Consider the following 23,750-nt stretch of genomic DNA (forward strand, 5'->3'; position numbering starts at 1 on the left):
TTCTACTAGCACTGTTTCTCTTGCATCGACCCAGCCATCATGGCCCTGAAAACTTGGAATTGTTTTTAAGAGTTTTGCTCCCATAAGGGTTTTTTTTTGGCATAAAATTGTTGGAACAAAAATTTATGGAAGAAATAAAATTTGGCCAAGTTAAATCAGCCTTCTGTAGTTAAGGAACGTACAGGTCATACACATTTTAATAATTGAAGACTATCTTAACAGTAATATCACTATTTTTTAAAATATAGATTATGAAAAATCATGTGTATTTACATGTGATTCATAATGAATGGTGTTTGTATGTATTTGCATGTATTTACATGTATGTACATACATAATATTTCCATACAGCTTGCATATGCTTTCAGTGATAATCCTGCAAATATTTTATGCACATACTTAAATATGCATCTAAGCAAATGCTGGGTTCATGTATGCATCATTAAGCACATCTAAGGGCCTAACCTTATCAAACAACCTTTTGGGGTTAAAATATTTACCATGAGGCAATGTGAACATGAAATGATGACAATGACATTAGAAGTTATTTGTGTTTACGTAAGTATTAATGGAATGGTTCAAGGACACTGTAAAGGGAACTCCATAAATTGGATGCTGCCCACATCATCCCTGCAACTTTGCCCATAATTTGCTACTAGTGAGAAAAACATGAGAGTCCAAATCGCATTCACTACCAAAGTGGGGGGAAAGTGTCAAAATGGCTTTACTACTGTCGTGGTTTAACCCCAGCCAGCAACCAAGCACCACACAGCTGCTCACTCACTCCCCCCCCACCCAGTGGGATGGGGAGAATATCGGGAAAAGAAGTAAAACTCCTGGGTTGAGATAAGAACGGTTTAATAGAACAGAAAAGAAGAAACTAATAATAATAATGATAACACTAATAAAATGACAACAGTAGTAATAAAAGGATTGAAATGTACAAATGATGCGCAGGGCAATTGCTCACCACCCGCCGACCGACACCCAGCCAGTCCCCGAGCGGCGAATCCCTGCCCCCCCACCCCTTCCCAGTTCCTAAACTAGATGGGACGTCACATGGTGTGGAATACACCGTTGGCCAGTTTGGGTCAGGTGCGCTGGCTGGGCATGAGAAGCTGAAAAATCCTTGACTATAGTCTAAACACTACTGAGCAACTACTGAAAACATCAGTGTTATCAACATTCTTCACATACCGAACTCAAAACATAGCACTGTACCAGCTACTAGGAAGACAGTTAACTCCATCCCAGCTGAAACCAGGACACTACAAATGAGAACTAGATCTTTGAAGGATCACTTATTACACTTTCTGAAAGGGGGAAAAAGTAATTGGTCGGAGGGCACCATAATAAAATCCCAAGTATAAGAGAAAAAAGAAGAACTTCAGTCCAGAGGCAGCATGTAGCCTTGGGTTATACAAATTACTCTTTCTGGGGGGGTTCCCAAGCAAAATACGATCATTATGGGAAAATAGTAATGCTCAGTCAACCTAGCAGTGCAAGATCAAATTCCCTATTCATTTCCCCTAATAAAAAGAAAAAATCCCAAAGAGTTAAAAATAAGTCTTTGCCACTTTATTTTCAGTGCTTCAGCTGTTGATTCCTACATCCTCCAATATCTCCATTTTGCCCTTGTGGATCCTATACTTATTATATGTGAATCTACTAAAAATCAGTGAGGCAGAGAAATTCTTCTTATTCCTCTGCCATAAAAGGCCCTCCCACGCTATCCCATGAGTCAGTATACCTTTTGTGTCGTCCCTTACATACAGCCCACATGGCAAACTAGAGCCCATTCTGCGGTTTCATTTTGAATAAGTGATACAACTTAAAGAGGAATAGAAGAACAGCTGACTGTGCTCTGAGCTGGCGAGAAACCTATGTTCACAGCGTTCCAAATTGTCAGCTGTCTGAAACATTTCAGTATCAATCTCTTTGTAGGAAAGCTTTAAAAAGAAAGTGAAAGATTCCAAGAGGCAGTAGAAGGAAGGCAGGAAAAATGCCTGTGCAACAAGTCACAAAACAAAAATTGGCACATTGACTGTGTGCGGTGCAATGGAAAATAAGACTCAGTAGCATCTCCAGCCCTGCTTTTATATTATGTGGAAGAGAAGAGTTATGAAGCATTTTTTACCTAGGTTTATAGAGACAAAAGGCTTTGCAAACTTGGAACCCAAGGGAGTTTACCAATTAAGAATGAAAAACATGGCCAGTGAAATGCGCAGCAGCCTGTGCTGGCAGCAGTACTGCACAGCGGTGCCGCAGGCCAGAATTTTTTAAAGCATTCCTAGCAAGCTGCAGGAGCAGTGACATTTCCACACACATCTTGAAAACAATGCAGATCTTGCTCTAGCAGTGTCACAGCTTTGCTGGGTCTCAAAAACACCATGCAGGTCTGTAGCCCAAATCCCCACCTGGCATATCTCCATCCAGCTACGTCCAAGTCATAATTTTACCCTGTTGTCCTTTCACCCAGTGTTTGGGTTGCTGTTTCTTAATTTATGACTGTCTGTTTTTATTTGTCTGGTTTTCCCCCAGTGTGGACTCTCTGCTGACTATATGAGCTGGCCGCTACAAACCTGGAGTGCAGCTGGGACGAGGACTGGGCATGTAATTCCCTGTTTTTTTTAATTATTTCTCATAGCAAAACATCTCAGATGAAACAGGAGAGAAACTGGAAAACTCAATTGCTACGGTGTGGTTCAGATTATGTTATTTATTCAGTGTGAAAAATTCTGCTTCTGCATGGGTCATAATCAGAAAGAAGCTAATGTTCATACATGTATTATTAATATGACCATGGCTTTAAGTACTATTGTTAGTGTGCGAGGCCATAGTAATAGGGGTGACTTTCATGTTAACAGTGCAAAAAGCACAGCTTCTTAGACAGAGAAACAAATTAGAAAATACTACTGCACATCTTTCATAATTACAAACATTAATATTAGTCTCTGTCATTATGCAACAGACTTTTAGTAGCAGACTCGATAGCATAAATAAGGTGGAACTAAAGCCTATTGTATACAAACTGCAGCTGCAAGTGCAGCTAGCCTAGGCTAGACTCTTACTTACATTACTTTGAAAGTAACAATCTGGAATGAAAGCTCTTGAAAAAAGCCCTGAAATCAATGCTTTTCAACTCACTGGGAGATGCTTAAAATGCACGTTTTAGTTCTGGTCTAAAAGATTTAGGGAGTTGCTTCTGATGGGGAAAAATAGCCTACAGAGAAAACGAAATGCTTTAATTCTTCAATTTAGACAATTGCCAAGGTTCAGGCATGAGAGTAAGTTTTATTATTTTGATCTTCACTTCAATTAGGACAGAAATGCCATTCAGCTTGCATCTGAATTGCTAAATTTTTGTTTGATTTCCGAGTCATCCCTAAATCCAGTCCAAATTACCCTCTGGATTTTATAACTCTCACTGGACACATAATTTAGAAGACTACTATTGATGGGCTTCTAACACTCTCGTATTCAAGGCATCTGACTTGAACATGTCCCATGGCAGGAATGGCATAGGACCTGACCTTGAGAGTTTCAAAGGTATGCATTTCTTTTTTGTGAAGGAGACATTATTGCAGCCAGCATTTCTGAGGTTGCAGTCAGAGCCAATCTATGTTTATAGTCCAAATAAAAACCAAAAATATGCAGTTCTACTGTTTTCAAAGCAGTCACTGTTGCATTATAAACTCACTAGCTGTATTACATATTTTATATGTAACAGGTAGTACATATTTGTTGTCACCAGCTTCTCCCTTCTGTAAGGAAAAAGCTTTCATGCATTCAAAGATTCTGGTTTTAAAAGGGTCAGTGGCCTTTCTGATGTTTTAAACTTTCAGTAAATGATACATTTGGTAAAATAAGATTTCTATGCTTTGTTTCTGCACTTGTTGGGAGATTTGTATCACACGCTTTGTAAGACATCTGCCCCCACCATCAGATAATAAACTGATTTTGCAAGGATTTAGTATTTCACGAAGGAATATTTGGAACTGGCCTTCTCCTTTTAGTGTTTTTATCACATGAGCTTTTCTTGTTCTGTGTTTGGTTTATCATTTCTGACTGCTTTCATTTTTGATACGTATCAACATAGTAGGAAAATGATTTTTAGCCAACAAATTGTCTTCAATTTTCTGATTCCAGTTGTATAAAGCATGTGATTTCATGTGCAGAATGATATCTTTCTTTGATGATGTTTGAGAACTTCCTAATTGTAGGTGAAATTGTAGTTAAAAATACTTCTGAAGACCATAGCAGTTCTGTATTTTTTTGCTATAACATATTCAAGAGTGAAGGTGAACAATTCTTTGATTACCTGAGGAAAAAAAAATCCACATTCCCACAAGACTGACAAGAGCTGAAACGGAGAGGGATGTATTAAAAAACCATTGTACGAAACTATTTGTATGTGTGGGATTGTATATGCCTGTGTGTGTGTCTCTATAAATTCCTACATTTTTACTCATACTATTCTTTGTCCTAGTGATAATTTTAATTCTGAAATATTACTGCAGTAGTATCTCAGCTTTAATGAATGCAGTCAAATGTCCCCTTCTAGGTGCTGTCCAAATCCAATGTTGGGAAGGTTTCCAAGATATGATCCCAAAAGCAAGATTAAGACAGAAACGAGGTCAAATGCCATATACCCAAAAGAGCTTTTTATTATCAAAACTATCAAAAGTACAAAATAGTAGTGATAGGATAGAATGGAAGAAAAGGCAGAAAATCAGGCAAGCAGTCAGGATAGAGTTGCAAGGATAGTCACCACCATGGATCCAGCGGTGTCCCGTCGGTCCTCAGTCTTCAATTCTTCGGTGGTGGGTGCACACCACAGCTTGTCTCCACGGGTTTTTATAGGGCATATGTCGATGATGCATGCACAAACCTATTGTTCATGCACTGCTCACGCGCTGCAGGTTTCATCTATCACACAACCTTCATGTGATCAACACTAGAAACCAGTATCTTCTCTCAAAGACTACAGTATCCATGAGAATGGTAGTCTCCACATTCCTGGCTCCAACCCATCTCCTCCCCTGGATGCCTCAGTGGCCTGGTAATCGTCCTTATGGACAGAGGAGTGTCCTGCTTAAACAGGCCATCTCAGAGACAAAGGGCTCGAGATAAGCAGTGCACAATTCAGTCTCTCATGTCAAACAATCCTTGAGATGAATGGCTTGAGATGACAGTCCAGTCTCTCACACACCTCACAATCTTTGAGACAAACAGCTCGAGAGAACAATTCAGTCTCTCACAGGTGCAAGAAAAGAATTCACTCTTTTAGTCCCTTATACCATCCGTTAGTAGCATGTCTGCAGTAACATCTTACTAGGTGACAATATTTCCTACTGTTGGCAATACTAAGAACTCTGCATCATTTATTCCACCTTAACTGCTAATTGCATTCTGCTTGCATACCAAGTTAACATAATTTTCTCATTCCTATTATTTTTCTTTTTACCTGCTGTTCAGTCCTTTGCTGTTCTGAAAACTGTTGTCTTCCTCCTTTCTCAAATGATGGCTGCATCGGTGATTCATGAAGCACTGTGCACATGGTTTGCTGATTCGACTGCAGGGTTTGGTTATCTTGAATACTATGTACGTATAAGCTAGTCACCCCTAGGACTGAGTATATTTGAAGGACAGATTTCATAATACCTTCCTTTCCTTCCCTGCCATCGGCTTGTCACTTTATCTGGTTTTTGAAGAATGTAAAAATTTTTAGAAAGAATTTAATGATAGGACGAACTATGTCAGACAGATGGCTTCAAATTACAGTTATTAGAAATCCAGCCTAACAATCTGCGCTTTAATAATTAATCATTGACGAGCCCTTATTTTAAGCTTCTCTTAGAAATACCATTTCTCTGATGTGCATGTAACTTGGGAGAGGACGGACAAATTCAGTGATTTTTAGCCAATGTTTTCCCCTCTTATTGAGGCATAGGGTTATCTGTCTATCCAACCTCTTGCAGCTGCAGAAATCTTTGTGCAGCACTATCAAGATGCTTGAAATAGCTGAACTAGACTAATCCAAACAGTTCCCTAAGAACTGCAGATATTACCCACAATATGCACATGCGTGCAAACACACAAATCTTTTCTACGAGGCATTTCGTAAAACTACTTAATTTGTATGGCAAAGGAACAGAAGATTTTGGCTTCAACCAGTGTAAAATTCACTGAGAACAGTGTAAAGTCAATAGATATAATTTACACCTGCCAATAATCTGACTTCATCTTGGGTATCTTCTTGGCAGAGTTTGAAAACTGCGTGTTTTCTAGAAAGACTAAGGCCAACAGAAAGGCTTCAGCAGTGGAAAGGTACCGAAGACCACAGGCAGCCAGCGTGGCTCTCTGCTTCTCCACAGCTGTGTCACAGGGGTGGTAGAGCCCAGCCTGTGGTTGTGAACGCTGCGGTGGCATTGCTGCAATTGCGGTTGCTGCTCTCCCACAGCTTCAGTGTCACAAGTTTGTTCCACTGTCTGCTGATGGTCCTCCGGTTGTTTTTAAGTATGTGGATATATACACACATCAATGTATAATAAGCATATACATGCTTATATACACATACCAGTAGTTCAGACATAACTGTAGGGTCTCAAATTTTTTTAGATGTTCAAATTTCATGGTAAATAGGCATTTATTTGAATTCTGATCATGTTTTAAATCATTCTGCATCCACTCTGACTTTGAAATGTGACCTGAAAAAAACCCACATGGATTCAGCATCTATTAGAATGTTTTTGTGTGAAAACTGTACACTTTTCTTCTCCTTTGGCCCCTCCACCTCCACCGCCCTGGATGTGTACTTTCCATGGGCACTCTCCTGTAGGAACATTTACATACTTGTCTTCCAGCTTAGCCTCAGTGGGCAGAAGCAGTGGAAGTGAATGGAGTTCAGGTTAATTAACACTAAGTGACTAGTAATCACACGGACTAGAGTGCTTGAAGAGGAACTCCTGATTCATGAGTACCACTTATTGATTTCTTTTTAGCCATTTGTCTTGCTCCTTCTTACTAAATCTGTGCTGTTCCTCTGTTGTTTTTTTCCCCCAAAACATTCTCACAAAGTACTTCTGTTTTTAAAAAGAACAGATGCAATCCATCTCAGGGAAATGATCAAGATACCAAGAAAGCTGAAAATTACTGGGGATGCCTGGGAGCATGTGCTTGGCTGTGGCTCCTCCGCAGTTCTCAATACCCAGACAGTGAAGCACAGGAACTCTCCTCCGACTACAGTCAATTGAAAGGAGGAGTCTCGTCCTGTGCTTTGAAGGTCAGGAACCCCAAAGAGGGGCCTGCAACCCAGGATCTAATGCAGGGGAAGGCAGAAATGCAAAATGGTTTGGTCAGCCTTTATTTTTCACAGCTTTTAGAAATCTGCAAAACAAACATTAGTCTTCTTAGGTATGCACTTTCCATGGAGCCCTCTTTGCTCTTTTATGCATGTTTACTTTTAAGATGCGTTTTCCTAGTTTTCCAAAATGCATAAATAGTTTCTAAAAAAGGAAACAGAACCCCATTTGTTTATCGAAGGGGCTAGAACAAGCTCCCAGAGTCATTCTTGAATAAATAAACACAGAAGATAAGTGCAGTTAGGAAAGAAAAATAACTGAATATTTATCTTCTTACCTGAGAGATAGATCATTGTCAAACCTTTTACACTTTTTTTGCACAGCTCTGCAGGCATGTGTTTGTACAGAAGAACAATAGTATAGCTCATTTACAGCTGCTTTATTCAATAATACCAATAATATATGTCATGATGTTTCCATGCTTTGGAAAGCCTGCAAGCAGGGTAAATTTAACTGTAAGACTCCACTATTTTTATTTTCTTGAATTAGCAAAATGTGTTCACATTAGGTGAATGAGGTTAATGACACAGAAAGTGAAAGTGAGTTGGAGATGTCAAGGAGTCAGTAAGACACGTGTTCCCAGCATCCCCAATGTTTACATGCTGGAGTCCTCTAGAGTAACCTGTGGTGTCTCCCCTTTCTCCTTAGGACACTATGTACTAGGCAAATATTTGCTTATACATTCAATGCTGGTTTTTACTGGGATTCACCTGACCAAGTGTGTCAGGATATGTGTCCATAGAGCAGTCCACTTGTGAACTCTTTATGCTAGTCTCCATTTGCAAAGAAATAGTCAGTGGTAGGGAGGTGATAGTCAACTGATCCGTCTTAGTCGTCTACCTCAAAATGAGATGACTCATATTCCACAAATAACCATTTCTTTCCACTGACTTTTAAAATTGAGAAAACTAGCTCCTGTTAAGATATTTAAACTGCAGGCATTTTTACATGTCTAGAGCTACAACTGAGAGTCATCAAGTAAATTTAACATGTTTGCATCTGTTCAGATGAATTTGACCCTTCCAGCCTACTGGTGTCCTGTGGAATGAGAATGCAGAAACAACGAATAGCAGGTGGTGGCAGGCAGAGGATCTCACGTCTGTCAGACCTTGTTTGTCTGCACCTTACCTCTTCATCAGTTTAATGACAACCTGAATAAGAGAAAGACACGTATCACCATGGGTTAAGATCTAATGTGCTTGGCACTGAACCAGAGGACAGAAAGTTTAGGCTAATCCAATCCATATTGTGTTCACATGATGGAGTGCCCAAGAAATTCCCAGATGGGTTCCGATCACATCATGCGAGAAACCTATTGCCATAGGTTTTACCATATGGCAAAAATACTTCTGGCACGTGGTTAGGGAATGTCTACACCAGTGTGTGAAAGAACAAATAATCCAGGACAGTCTGTTTCTTGCTGATCACTAAGGGCCTTACTGGCCAGGTAACAAGAGGCAGGCCAGATTTATTTTGTGGGTTTAACTTAGTCTGTGGGCCATGGGTTCTCCATCCCTTTGACAGAAATCACCTTCAGGGAACAAATCAGAAAAAAAATAGTTCAAACCTAGAATGAAGCTTTTTCTTTTACTTCCAATTTACAAAAAAAAAAAAAGAAAAAAGCAATTGCTAATTGTTATGCTTCAGTTTAAAAAACAATCCTGTAATTAGAAAAAAGTCCTCCTTGCAGGACTGCCTAAAATTAAACCATATGACTGACAGTGTTGTCCAGATGCTCCTTGAACTCTGACAGGCTTGGTGCTGTGACCACTTCCCTGGGGAGCCTGCTCCAGTGACCGACCACCTTCTCTATGAAGAACCTTTTCCTAACGTCTAACCTGAACTTCCCCTGATGCAGCTTCATTCCATCTCCTCATGTCCTGTCGCTGGTCACCAGAGAGAGGAGATCGGCACGTCCCCCTCCGCTGCCCCCCTTGAGGAATCTGTAGACTGCGAGGAGGTCACCTCTCAGCCTTCTCTTCTCCAAGCTGAACAAACCAAGTGGCCTCAGCCGCTCCTCGCAAGTTTTGCCCTTGAGATCTTTCACCATCTTGGTCACCCTCCTCTGGACATACCCTAATAGCTTGATGTCCTTCTTATATTGAGGCACCCAAAACTGCATATAGTACTGAAGGTGGGGCCACACCAGTGCAGTGTAGAGTGGGAAAATCACCTCCCTCAACCAGCTGGGTATGCTGTGCTTGATGCACCCCATGACACAGCTGGCCTTTTGGGGGTCAACCTTTTCATACTTCCTTTTTCTTGCTCTTATATCTTGTCCTTGTTGATGGTAAAATGTAGGCAGAAAAGGGGAGACAAAAATCAAATCTTTTGAGCTATCCTGGAAGAGATTACCTGCCACTATTCTTTTTTAAGGCTTCTAAATTACCATTTACTTCTTTTTGCAATTTATTTCACAGTATCACAGAATCACAGAAGAGCTGAGGAAGGAAGGCACCTCTGAAGATCATCTAGTCCAACCACCCTGCTCAAGCAGGGTTACCTAGAGTAGGTTGCCCAGGACCATACCTAGCCAGATTTTGATATACAAGAATGGAAACACTGCAAACTCTTTGGACAACCTGTTCTGCTGCTTGATCACCCTTGCTATATTTTTTTTTTCTTATGTTTAAATGAAATTTCTTGTATTTCAATTTGTACCCACTGCCCATTGTCTGTTCACTGCATACTGTGGAGAAGACCCTGGCTCTGTCTTCTTTACTGGCCCCATCAGGCACAGGTAAGATCCTCCTGAGCCTTCTCTTCTCCAGGCTGGACAGTCCCAGCTCTCTCAGCCTCTCCTTATATGATGGATGCTCCAGTCCCTTGATTGTGGCCCACCTTTTGGTGGGAGATAAAGGACGAGCTTTGGCCATCAGCGGCTCTCCCCACACACCTGAAATATAACCTCTTGTCAGTGTTGGATATGTGGTGCCAGACAGCTTTGTACATGTCAGCACCCCTTCACAGTCATCTAGGGAACAGCCAAAGCCATACTGGCTGATTTTAGTGTTGTTCAAGTACTAGCTGATTTCAGAAAGGTTACTTGCATAATAACATCTTTAAATAAAGTGGCATGCTTTAATGCTGCCACTTTAGTCACTTTTGTCTCAGAAGCTGCTGTGAAGCTGAAAGGAGGGCAAATACCCCTCCATTATATGTTACTTTTCCTCCTTGATTGGAAGCTCTAAGGCACCATGATAAAAAATAACCTTTTTTCCTCACAAACTAGAGCTAGTCTCTGTACTGGTTTGCAGTAGTCTATCTCAGAGCAGGAGATAAAAGAAGCTGAGCAAGAGTTCAGCACTGTGGTTCCTTTCTTTAATGCAATCCCAAGCTTCCCAATAAATGAGTGTCATAACGTGACTAAGCATCTGTCCCACACCAGGATCTCTCCATAGGGTTGATGTCAGAGCTGAGTCCGTGGTTCAGGTTAGCACACTGAACAAAGAAAGCATGATCAAATCAGTGCATTGGTAGACCCTAGCTGAAGAGCTGGGGCCACAATCTCACTAGCCTACGAAGCTGATGCTGTGTCTGGGCTGGCAGGATTTTGGGGTGAGCTCTTGTGATCTTGTTGCAGACACAGTGCTATTTATTAAGACTGGAGCAGAACTTGGTTCTTTGTCAGTTTAGGAAAGATTTCCTATTTTCAGTTGCATAGATTACAGTTAATGAGGTACTGTGGTGAAAATATAGTAACTGACAATAATATTAATTATTGCAGATCAAGTGCTTTTTCCTAAAGTAGTTGTGTTGAAGTCAAGAGGTAGCAAGTGGTTGCAATATCAAGCATGTAATTTGCTGACAAAGAGGAATGCATTTGCTCTTTCTAGCGCAGTGGTTTCTAGTGGCTTTCCTTTCCTCTAAATTCCAGTCCATAGTCCCCAAAAAGCTTAATGTTAAATACTTTCTCACCCTGCATTGATTTATTCAAGGAATTGACTGTGTGGTCAATCAAGTAACCCTGAAGTGATTAATTAGAATGTGTTTAGTTCATTGATTTGTTATTATATGATATGCCAGCTTCTGAATCTAATGAAGGAAACTGGCCCAGTAACACTTTTTGTCAGAAAAAAAATGTGGAAAGGAGACTTTGGCTTCAAAGGGGTTTCTTTCTATTCAAGCTGTGCAGAAAAAGTCCACATTTTTTGCAGTACTGCCAAACTGAAGCATTTACCCATCAAGTTCCTAATCTTAAAACTTCTTGATGTTTTAAAATAGTAATTATATTGGGTTATTTTTTAATATCTAAGCCTTTAAGGTACCCTTGGGTGTAAATTTGAATTTTGACAATGAAGATTAAAAGAAAAGTCAATTTTCAAATAAAAGCTTTAATTGTCATATTAGCACATCTTTCCAGGTATTAGGTAGATTCCTATATCATTGAGGAAGATGTCTTCCCTTGGGAAGAGGACTATGGTTTCTGAGGAGCCTATGCCTGTTTGATATTATGGTTTCACAAGAAGGCTCAAACATGTAATTCAGCTAGCATGAAATGACACCGAGACAAAAGTAACTGAACACTTGACAAGGTCAGCTAGTGGGAAAAGTCAGGTCTCTGCCCAGACAGAAAAAAGAAGCCAGAGATGTAACACAAAGCTGTAGAACTGCAAGGAAAGGAAAGATGCTGTAACAAAGCCTAGTGAATCCTGAAGAGGCAGTAACGACTGTATCCTGTGTCACACTCGACTTGCTGTTGGCATAGGATTCTGCCTGAGAGAAAAAAACCACTTTACTCCTGGTCTTCAGACTCTAAGTTCAATAAAAGTACTTTCAGCATAGAACACATATTATTCTACAGCAACATAACCAGACAAATAGCCATCTGACACTGCTGCTGAACTGCTTTCCTGTGCTATACTAGAATATAAACAGGCAAAAAGATTCATGGTTGATGGTACACACAGATCTGAAGAGAAGAACCCACCTAGATGGAAGTGCAGCTCCCATGGTGGAGGCTGGCATCCTGTCAATCTACTCCAGGTACGCTTGCTCAGTCAAAATATAAGTGCCCCCCTAGTTTAGTCAGCAGTATCAGACGTACCAGAGGAAGCCACAAAAATTTTGTCTACGGGCAATTTAAGGAATAGCATCAACAAGAAGTCTAATCATAATAGGGGTAGGAATGAGTTTACACGCTAACCATTTTCCATGCCATATTCTTTTCTTTTCACCATGCCAATGTAAACATGGGTGCCTTTTAGCTTTATAAACACCTGTTTAATTTGTAATTTCAGTTGTCTGCAGTGTTGATGGTAAACTAAAACTGGGAAATGCATTGCAGTGTTAACTTTTAAAATCTTTCTGTCAGTTGTAATTATACTTTTTAAATAAGGCTGGATGTTTTTGTGTCTTGTGGAATGCACCTGTGCTCTCCTACTCTGAAAATGATTTACAACAAAATAAGGGAAGTTGCCTAAAATGTACTCACTAACTCTTATATTCTGATATTTATCTTTAAGTGTAAACTCCAAAGGAAAAAATCTTTGTACAACCGCCTAAATCCTAGTCCTATAACTTTTTTTTTACCCTGCCACTGCAGGAGACTTGTGTGCCCACAAACTTGTTCACTGTTCTAATTCTATTGGTGGATTTAAGTGGAGGTATTACTACTCCCCAAACCTGCAAATTTTAGATGCAAACTTATAGGTAAAGGCAGGCCACATCCTGAAGCATGTGACATCTCTCCAACAAAAAAATCCTCAATGTGATGGCTGTGTGTTGACACAGAGAATTAAAGACATTTTTGACAATACATCACTGAAGTGATTAGTGATCCTTGAATATTTTCAGCAATCTTTTCTGGCCTTACTGAGACTAATATTTTTCTTGCTTTTCTCATCACTGTGCATGTCAACAGATATTTTCATCGTGCCGTCCACAGTGACCTAGAGGTCTTTTTCCAGAGTGGCAGCAGCTAGAATACTGAAGCACGGGGTAGAAGACAGTATAAACTGCTATTGTAAGCTGATAACATCAACAGAAAGGAATGAGTAGCTTGAGTTTTATTCAACATAGAATCAGTTTCCTTGCAAAGAACACAAAAAATTTATACAACATCTCAAAGCGTGCAATATAGCGTGGGTAGTTTTAATTTGTAGAAACTGTTAATTATTCCCATTCCATTACTAACAATGGGAACTTTTTTGTAGGAAATTAAAAATCGATTTGAAAAGTAATTACTTCATTAAATTTAGTAATTGTGTGCTATAGCCACCTCAATCTTCTTTAAAATGAATGACAAGACACTTTTGTCATTCATTGTTCTATGTGAATTTAAGAAGTACAACTCTCCTATTTAATATTAAAGCAAAGAGGAAAAGCTATAGTAGACATTCCTGAGCCAAATGAGTAGAGGATTTTGGAAACTGGAAAGGTATGTCAGTACTGTAGACACAGAAACTAGGACTGAGCTATATAATTGCTAACTTCAATGAAACATGGGCAGGAGGTCCTTTACCTTAAGGATATCCTCCAGGTAAGAAGGCATAGCTCCTTCCTAGGGCTTCCACTTCCCAACTGTACATGTGAGAAAAGAAAAAGGGATAAAGCCTTGCAGACATTGTTCTACTTTGAATTTTGAGGAGGCAAAAGTTTTTTAATTCAGTGTCTGGCTTGTTAACCTGGTTGCAAAGATAGAATTTTTCAGGACAAAAGAAGAGGAAAATGGCAATAAAAGAACCAGTCTGCTGAAAACCATTGCAAAACTTTACGCAACCTTTGTTGTGCAAACACAAGTGTGTTTGCAGATAGTTGCACATGCATTTTTTAGTGCAGTTTTTAATAGGATTTAGATGGCAGTCCCACATGATGTGTCAGACTTTTTAAGTGTCTTGTGTGATCTTTATAACCGTCTTGCAATGATTGTGCGACAGAGTGCATCTGCCATCAGATAACTTAATTGGGAGGCTTCAGCTGAGAAGGCTTGGAGGGACTTGTTTGAGCACAAAAGCTTTTCTGTCATGTGTGGTCCCACGTGTCAGGCAAGGCCAGCTGATTCACTGTAGGTCAGGCTGACTCCTGTAGCATCAGGAGAATTTTCTGAGCTGTTGTTGTCTGGGTCACTGTAGTGATGGGAAGGCATCACAGGTCCAAAGAGGCCACGAGACCAGGAGGGGGTTCTGGGTCCTGTGCAGAAGGAAAAGGGCCAGGGAAGGGTGTGAGAGATTGCATATGATTTTTTTAGGAGTAGAGGTGATAGGGGAAGGCAGTTTCCACATCACTTGGAGGGGTAGAAAACTGCCGGGGTGGGATCTGAAAGAGTGTCAGTGTTAGGCTCAAGGAGAGATGTTTTAACAGCACTTTCCTTAGTCTGTACAAAATCCAAACAATTATACACTCAGAACGCTGGACTGAAAATATGCTTTAAAATATAGGCAGGTGTTTTCACAAAATAAAGTTAGCTAGCTAAAGACCTCTCTAAACATCTCCCTTTCACTTAACCAGCCACAGTCCTCCCACGTGTTCTCTCATTCCATTCAGATTGCTTCTGGCTGTTTTCATTCTGGTTTGCAGGTTAGCAGCAAGGAGTCAAACATGCTTATTTGCATAGTTTTCCTCTTCTTTCATTCTGCATTTCTGTGGGCTCTTAATGTATGCTGACTGACTTTTTTCCCACACTTTCTCTTGCCTGTCCTACACGTTGAGTGATGAAAGGGTGAGAGATAAAGGAAAGTTGTCAGAACATCAGTAAATTGGGATCTGTAATAGTGAGGTGGTTAAATATTCAACATAAGCAGTTGCTGCGGCACCTGAAAAGCCTGAGAAACAGCAGCGAAAGTCAGCTGTTTCCTCGTTCCTTGAGATTGCTATCGGAAGTGTGCAAAATATCAAACCCCTTTGATTTAGTTAGAGTGCAGAGCATTTCTAGTCACCTGCTAACACACGGGGCCATTTGTCCTTCTGCTTTCTTGGCGTTGTATAGCCTTGACTAGGCTCTCAGCAGAGTCCCAAGCACATTTTCTGTTTGTGTTTGTGGGACAAATTTTGCCTGTTGCTGCAGCAGAAGGGAACAAAGACATAGCTCAACATCATGGAGAGAGGACAGGGTGAGAAATGGGACTCAGAGAGGTAAGAGAACAGGGTGAGGATTGGCATTCTTTCAGCTACTCCCCCTCATCCACCAGCAGATACTGAACCAAGCAGAGATTTGGCACAGTTGAACTCTCCACCTCCAACAGCAGGGAGGAGCCCTGGGGAAGACTGATCCTCTGGGCTTGCTTCCTCTTGCTGCACTCCCTTGACAAAGCCATGGTCAAGTCTTCATCTTTTTTGCAGCAAGGTACGTCCATGTTTCTTGTTCTATCCAGCAGGGACATAAAATACAGTCTCTTTAACAATTTTTTCATACACTTGAGTATTAATGTCTATTTTCTCCTATTTCCCTTTCCCTGTCCTTTTCTCCTTTAATCTGTATTTAGCCTTCATTTAGCTTTTCTGTGTAGTTCTTGGTTTTCAAGCCTTTAATCTCTCTCACTCATCTATAGACTCTCTCCAACCAGTCCACACCTTTCTTGAAGTGTAACGTCAAAAACCTGGATGCAGTCTTCCAGTTGGTATCTTGCCAGTGAACAGCAGAGAAGTGATTTTGCATGTCTTATTTAAATTCCAACCAAGTATCACTGGCTGAAATAATTTCATCTAACTTTATGCTGTAGCTGTCTACAACTGACCTGAGTGTCCTTAAATTCCTTTAAAGTGAATGTCCTGATTTTAGGGTGTGACTCATTGAGTATTTTACCCATATTCTTTAGGTGAGTTGAACTGCACCTCAGAAGTGCCTGTTTATATTGGTTCATCATAAAAAGATCATAGGCTGATCAGCTAAAATGTAGGCACTCACCTACAGTGTGCATGACTGCTTTTGGCCAGATAAATGCCATCCTTCATCTACCAGCTATTTTGTGCTTCTGGATGCTGGAGAACATAGGATTGGAAACAATTACTTGGATCATTGAGTCCCATCCCTTGCAGTCATGGACAACCAGGCTATATATATCTAATTCAGAAGCAACTTCACACAGTGTGGTATGCTACAAGTCACAGAATGCTTCCAAATACTCATTTGACCTGTAGTAAAAGACCAAAGTCTCAACTGTCCTGTGCCTCAGGAAAAGAGGAAGGATAATGCACCCTGTGTTCCTGGGAGAGCACATTAATAAAACTACTCTGAATGTCCTTAAGAAGCAGACCAGGCCACCCGCTACACAGGAGGGCCAATGTTTGTGACCAAACTGACAAGGAGTTGAAATTCCCTGCCCAGCTCAAATCCGGTAGTTGTTTTAAACTTGCATGGGTGAACACAGCACAAATGCATCAGGGTAAAGTAATCCCTGCAGCCTGAGACTACAAACTGTATGTCAGTGGCTTAAAAAAAAATCCTTCCTGGTCTGTTACTACATTTGTCCCCTCTTGAAACCCAGCACCACACACATGCACACTCATAGCAGGTGCAGCTCTACTGTGTGGTTGTACTTCTTGTTATCTTCTGTTGTTATAACAAAGAAGTGAGTGTAAAGCCTGAAAACTGCAGATTATTTGGAGTAGCTCAGTCAATAAGGAGGTTCAGTCAAAGAGTGCAGCATACTTTTTGAAGTAAAAGAAACAAATACTTTTTTGCCTGCAATGAATTGCAGGTTAATACTAAGTACAAAATGCTAACAAAGAAGTAACGTATTAGCATTTTTGGATGAAAATATGACATTTTATATACCCTTAAGGAAAAACATGTTTTGCTCCCTGGAGCTACCCTGACCAATTTAATTTCCCACATCAGTACACATCATAAAGTCAAACCTTCCCACCCTGTCTTTCAATCTACACATAACACTCAGAGTATCAGATTTGTTTTTCTTCTTGTATGTGTTTTCAGTATATTGCCTGCTTTAGAACTTCTTTTTAATGGATATTCACATAGTTGTGATTACTGGTCTCATTTAATTTGGTTTCTGCATTTCATCAAAACAGAACCATGCACCCATTTCTGCAGCGGTAGGAGAAGGTAGAAGCCAAAATGGTAGAGGCTGCACAAAAGTGGTGACGAGGTGCAACATTTAGGTAAGTCAGCAACTACAGGAAAAGTTGAATGGATTCCCATTCTTTAGGACCCTAGAGTCAACAAAGCCCTATAGCAGGTAAAGTTTCAGTTTGAGTTAACAACTAAAAATTTCAAACCATCCCTAATTTGAGGATATCCAAGCCATGCTGCTTGCAGCAAAAGAGGGAACCAAACTTAGAGGCGTGAAACCCAAATACTGACTGCAGAAACATGGCTTTCCCACCTCTAAGTGAAAATCAGATCACTTAGTTTAGGATGACAGGTCCCAAGGTTTGAAAGTTTGTGCATATCACCTATAGGAATGCTGAAAGGCTCAGCTGAAGTTGCAAAGATTTAGCTTTATATATCCATGGAAGTCAGAGTGCCTGGCCTGAGCCCACCTCAACACTGTTTCTAAAACAGTATGGAGTGTGGTTTTCATCCACATTCATGAACTCACAGACAGCATCTCTGCTTCCTCTAACACATCTGTAATTGTGATGGCCAAAAAATATAAATTTACATCAGATTTACCTGATCTTTCTGTTGAGCATAATTATTAGAAAACAGAAATTGTAAACTGGCCAAAAAATTGTCTAAGGCAGAGATACTGAATGGATCATTATCATTATAAAGCATTTCTCAAATTACTGCACAGTTGAACTTAATTTCACATTGTTGCTACAATGAATACCGGAGAAAAGTTGGAAATGATGTGCTCAGAGTCCTTATATCATATGCCAGGCTTTCAACCTAATTTGGCCCAGGCACATTTTTCACTAACACTTACATGTTTGCTCTTTTGAAGAGAAAATCTGGCTTAGCTTTCTATATTTGTTTTATTCCTAAGCCTTACCTTGCTAAATAATTTCTCTCATTACAAGGCATTAAAATCTCCATTCTAGAAAATATGTAGGAGACATTTAAAACAATGACATGTTTCCACTTCAAATATAGAAAGAAAAGCAGAAAAAAAATTGGTGTATGGTGGTGTGGGAGAGCATCAGAGCAAAAAAATCTTTGAGAGATGAAGCATATGAAACTGGCTAGCTGCCTAGCTTCCTGATGCTCTTCTTGCTGAGACTTACTTGAATTTCAAATTGTTTTCTAAGCTGGTGAATAGCAGGTGCTTCCTAACCAGCTCATAATGAGTACAGAGGTCCAACTCCATGGAGTCATTTCTCCCTGCTTTTGGCTGTTTTTTTGTACTTGTGGAGACAAAGCAGTGGACCTGGAAATTGGAAATTTTAATTGAAAGCACATATACACAAGGCAATTTTGTAGCCCTCTGAACATAGAGGGCTATAAAAGAAAGCAGCTTGTTATTAATTTTGTATGCTGTGGGACATATTGTGATATATTTTGGGATATGTATATTAGATCTGAAAACAGACTATGTGTAAAAAATGTTAAAATCAAACCTTCCCCACTATTTTTACTTACCTATACAGGTTCTTGTTACATCTGCTTCATTAGCACAGTAAATGGAAAAGCTAAAGGCAAAAAGCTGAGACACAACACTCCAGGCTCTTTCTTCTGTCCAACCTCTTAGTAAGGTTTAATCACAGGACATGAGAAATTAAAGGGACTTCACTAAATGACACTTTTTTTTCTTGCTCTTCCCAAACCATATCTTAGATTCATGGTTTTGGCATATATTTAAGGACTTTGTGAAATTATGTCTTTGCCCATGCTTGCAGCTTTGAAAGGTAAGCAACGCAGAAAATGTGCGGTCTACTTCAAAATTGCCACATACTTCCCAAAAGTGAGAATGTTAACAATGCAACAAAGTCAAGTGACCCTGAATACTATAGCTTTATCCATTGCTAGCCAAATATGAGAGAGAAACTGAATAATGCCATCCACTTAAGTAAAACCTTTGTTACTTTATGTTCTGCAAATAGAAAACAGATGTAATAATTTGCCTTTTTAAATATACATATCTTATATAAATAAACTTTCTTTGAGAAAAAAAATGTTTTAAAGTAAACTTATAATGGATATAACAATAGCAACAAAGCTCATGAAAAGCAACCCTTAGTTACAAAAAGCTGCAGACTGACTCATCTGGTGCAATTCAGTGTCATTCCATTGAGTCAGCGAGGCTGTCTTGATTTACTGCAGTCAAGGATCTCATCCAACATTAACAAATTCCACTTTAAATGAATTGTCATAGAGATTGCATTATCTCAAATTATTTTTGCAGGGGTTGACCTGATTGCATAGCCTATTGAGCAGAGGATTTTATGTATTCTCATTACTGAGGATTATCTGCAATACTTTATTGATGCATTTGTGTTGGATGATCCATAATTATCAGTGGCTAAAAATGACTGAAAAACTGCAATGAAAATGTCAATGAAAATTGTTGATGGAAAAGTAGTTCTGTACTATGCCCAACTCTAGATGTGATATAAAAGCCATTTCCTTCAGACATGTGAGGAGATAACCTACTTTGATACCTCTTACGATGAGTCTAAAGTTATGGAAAAAATTGATATTTTATTGGAGACACAAAGCAGACAGAGTGAGAAGAGGTCTTTCTTTGTTCTGCCAGGTGCAGAAATGTCATTAGCGCAGGAAGGAATCACTTCTCATTGGTTAAGTGGCAAAATACGTTTTGTCACCTGTGGAGGAGCTTTCATTTGGAAGTTCTGGCACTTTGCATGCTCTTTGTGCTCCCTTCTCAAAAGAGAGCACTGTACTGAAGTGGGATAGATAGGCACCCCCTGCTTAGGGAACAAGGTGGTAAAAACACAAGTGTTTTGATAGTGATTTTCAGTTTTAAGGTCTAGTCTTGTCTTCGATTGTCTTCTTTGGAGTGAAAAGTGAAACAGCTCCCCAAATCTCAAAAAGTTTCTTCACCATCACATAGCAAGATCTATTTACTTGGGCTTTTGAGCAAAGAGACCATGATAAAACTCACGTATTGGAAAAAAGTGTGATTTTATTTTGCTTTACTTAGTAATATATCTGGCAGTCCCTCAAAGGATAGATGTATTATGTTGTGAAGACTAGTAGGGATTGAAATACACCCATTTTCCTTGCTACATATGCTTCACCTACACAGCCCCCTCAGTCTCTTTGTTGCTTGTTGGCCAGTTATTTGCATGTGCCATAGGAAAACAAGTTTTGAAGGGGGAACTGGATGAACAGGGGAAAAGTGACCTTGTGAATGATTTCTAGAAGATCATTCCCTGCCTACAGGCCATTGGGGAAAAAATATGAAAGGACAGCTGTCTGTCAGCCAGAATGACTGTATCTCTTCTTAAGCTTCTGGATACATCAATTTTGTAAGTACATCAGCTGTCTGTAACTATCATCTACCTGTCCATCCCAAGCAGCTGACTTTTCTCCTTCTAGTTTTATTATCCCTTAAACCACTCTTCATCAGTCAACCATTCTTTCTTATTAAAACTCAGTAAAGGAAACATTGCTTACATTCCCCTATCTGTTAAAACACAGTTAATTTAAACTATTTCCTATAGGGGAGATGACTAAGAAGATGTGTTTTGCATCTTGGTGGTGGTTGGTTTTTTTTTTTCCTTCTGGGCATGAGACAATGGAGATTCAGTAAATAGATCTAACTGTGTGTACTGAGAATGATTCCAGTGCTTCAGGTTCATTAGTCTCACAGTGTGAACTTTAATAAAAATGAATTTGACTAGATTAGATGCAATTACAGCAACTGGAGTAAAAATTGTGTCCACATACATGTTTATAAAAAGGGGGATTATTTTGAAAGTATGTTTGAATAAATGACAGAGAATAATGTCCATGGCTGGAGCACATGTCAGTGAATGTAATCCTTAGTTTACAGAAAAGGAACTTTTAATCACTGGGCCCAGTGGTCACTTCACTCTCTAATTAGACCAAATTATTGATAGTTCACCTTTATGAGCCATGATCCAAGAAAGGTTTATACTTTATGTGTAAGCACAAAGGTAGTACAATCATCTCAGAGGTGATTTAACCATTTTCGATGTATGCACATGGTACACAAGTTGCTGAATTGGTGCCAAAAGTGTTATATAATTGAGTAAATCTGTCTTTACGCATTATGGCTAATGGTGACGTAATGGTCTCAATGGCACTAGGCACCTTGACTTGGGCTATGCAGCTGTGCCACGCTGCATATTTAATTGAAAGGCAAGAAGGATCTACACACCACACCACAGGAAACCAGATTAAATTACCCTGTCAGGTTTGCGTGACGGAGATCCCATTTACCCACAGGTCTTTTCAGCCACACCTACTCCTTGCCTAAAATATCCCTTTCACCTTTTTTCCCCTTTTTCCCACATGATTTCCTTACTGTAATGGAAGAAATACATCAGCCTTGAAACACCTTGCAGAGTGTAAGGTCCCGCAGCCAGGCCCAGGGTCCCACATGCTTTGCTAGCTTTTATTTACACTGTGTAGTGCCCTCAAACCTCCACGTGTGACATTGAGGGATCAAATCTGATTATGAATCCTTATTACCAATAAAACAATCTGCTGGCTAGTGTTTCTTAGGGAACTTCTCTAAACCACCATGAAGTTTGTTCTCAGCTTCATTGCCATCTAGTTTTCTCCATTCTCCCCTCTCCCACTTAGTTACGTTAGAGTGAAATCATGAAAGGTATTTCACTATTAAGCTAAAATTTTTAAAATTGATTTTGGCTATCTATTTTCTGCATCTCCTTTTAGTCACTAATGTTGCAAGTTCAGCAAAAAAGTTTCACAATACTGCACAGCCAAATTTCCCATATACTCTAGATGGTCATTTTGGATGGCAAGATAGCCTTTTGCTGTTTTGCAGTCCCTCTGTCTGTCTCTGCCTCTCTCTGCTGCTTAAAGCCACTATCCTAAAAAGATATTAAACTTCTGCTAGCAACTAACTTCAGCACAGAAAAAATGCCTGATTGGTGCCTTCTGTGAGAACTTGATAGTGCTGTTGATTGAGGCACTGACTGCAAGGAAATGTGGAACAGTTCTCTTCTGGTTGTTTCTAAAAGGTAGGGAAAAGTAAACAACAACTATAAATAGTGAAAAGATAATCAACTCAGAGGACCCAGTCACTTCAAAATGTAAAATATTGGTGAAAGCTTTTGTTTGAAAAATTGTAGTTTCTTTCACTTCAAAATGTCACCAAACACAGTTGATTGAGTAGCCTTCACTGAAACAGAAAGCTATGTAGGGTACCATATCTCTACCAAGCAGAAGACTTGTGCATGTTTGATAGAAGTATTAGAGAAAAACTGCGTTCGGTTCACATTTAACCTGATGAAGGTCAAGTATTGGAACTTGAAATTTTGAGAATTACAGAGTTTAGACAGTTTAAAAATGTCTAACTGCAAACATATACCATCATGACATTTCAGTTTGAAGACAGTATAAATGTCTAAGCTCTAAAGACATTTCTTTCACTAGGCAGAACAGACTAGACCAATAAAATTAAAGTACCACATGCTTTAAGGTACACATGTTTGAGACATAAAAGACAAAGCAGTATTAGATTTAGACTTTGTGAATGACCTGGAGTACAAGATAAAAGTAATTTAGATGATAAACAGTGCAGTTACTCAACACTCGATATCACCAGTAATCATTTTAAAAATCACTCCGCTTCTCTGCACAGTATCCCAAGTAGCAGTATTTTCTTCTTCCCGTAATTCAAATTCCTCTGGGAGATGCTGTCTTTACAGAAGGCAGTGATTAGCAACACTGTTAAAGCAGCCCTGAAGTTCTGGAGGAGGAAGTAGCTAAGAAAAATAAGATTGTGTGAAATAGGGATCATGCACACAGCCAACCAGGGGCTAAAACAAGTGTTTGTTAAATGTGGACAAATATACAGTATGTCTTTATTTTGTGTTCTGAGTGAATATGTAAGCTGAAAAAATAGAACATTAACATGTAAACATCCTTCACTCTTTGCAGAAAATATTTAGCATCCTCTGAATTTCAAAAGGTTAGCCTCTTAACTCTGTGGTTATAGATGGAAATGGGTGGAAGTCACCAAAATATGACTGTTTTAAAGACAATGCAATTTTCCCCAATTTAGTTCACAGACTAAAGGTAAACTGTAATGACTTGCTTCAACTTGCTATTCCAAAGTGGGTCTCAGCTGTGGCAGATCATATAGTCTGGTGCCACCCTGCACATGGTACAGGCTGCCCACTCCTGCTATACTGCAGATGAATTTGTCCACTGGAAGCTCCCAGTCGGCAGGTTTGGAAGCCTTGCTCATTGGCCTGCCACTCCTCTGTGCTTACAGAAACTCAGTTCAGAGCATTCAGCCAGCAGAGGAGTGATGCTGGTGCCTTGCGCACAGCATGGGAGAGTGAAGGTGGGAGCAGAATCGACCC

General features: G+C 39.7%; 1 long non-coding RNA gene across 1 annotated transcript in view; it reads left to right on the forward strand.

Annotated features, from left to right (window-relative positions):
• The first annotated feature begins 17,300 nt into the window (after positions 1-17,300).
• Positions 17,301-23,750, forward strand: part of LOC142034038 (uncharacterized) — a 42,879-nt gene continuing 36,429 nt past the window's right edge. The window contains exon 1 of the long non-coding RNA XR_012651437.1: positions 17,301-17,423. This is a non-coding gene — a long non-coding RNA (uncharacterized LOC142034038). The remainder of the gene's footprint in view (positions 17,424-23,750) is intronic.

The sequence above is a fragment of the Buteo buteo genome, chromosome 8 (genome assembly GCF_964188355.1).
Source record: "Buteo buteo chromosome 8, bButBut1.hap1.1, whole genome shotgun sequence".
Lineage (NCBI taxonomy): Eukaryota > Metazoa > Chordata > Aves > Accipitriformes > Accipitridae > Buteo > Buteo buteo.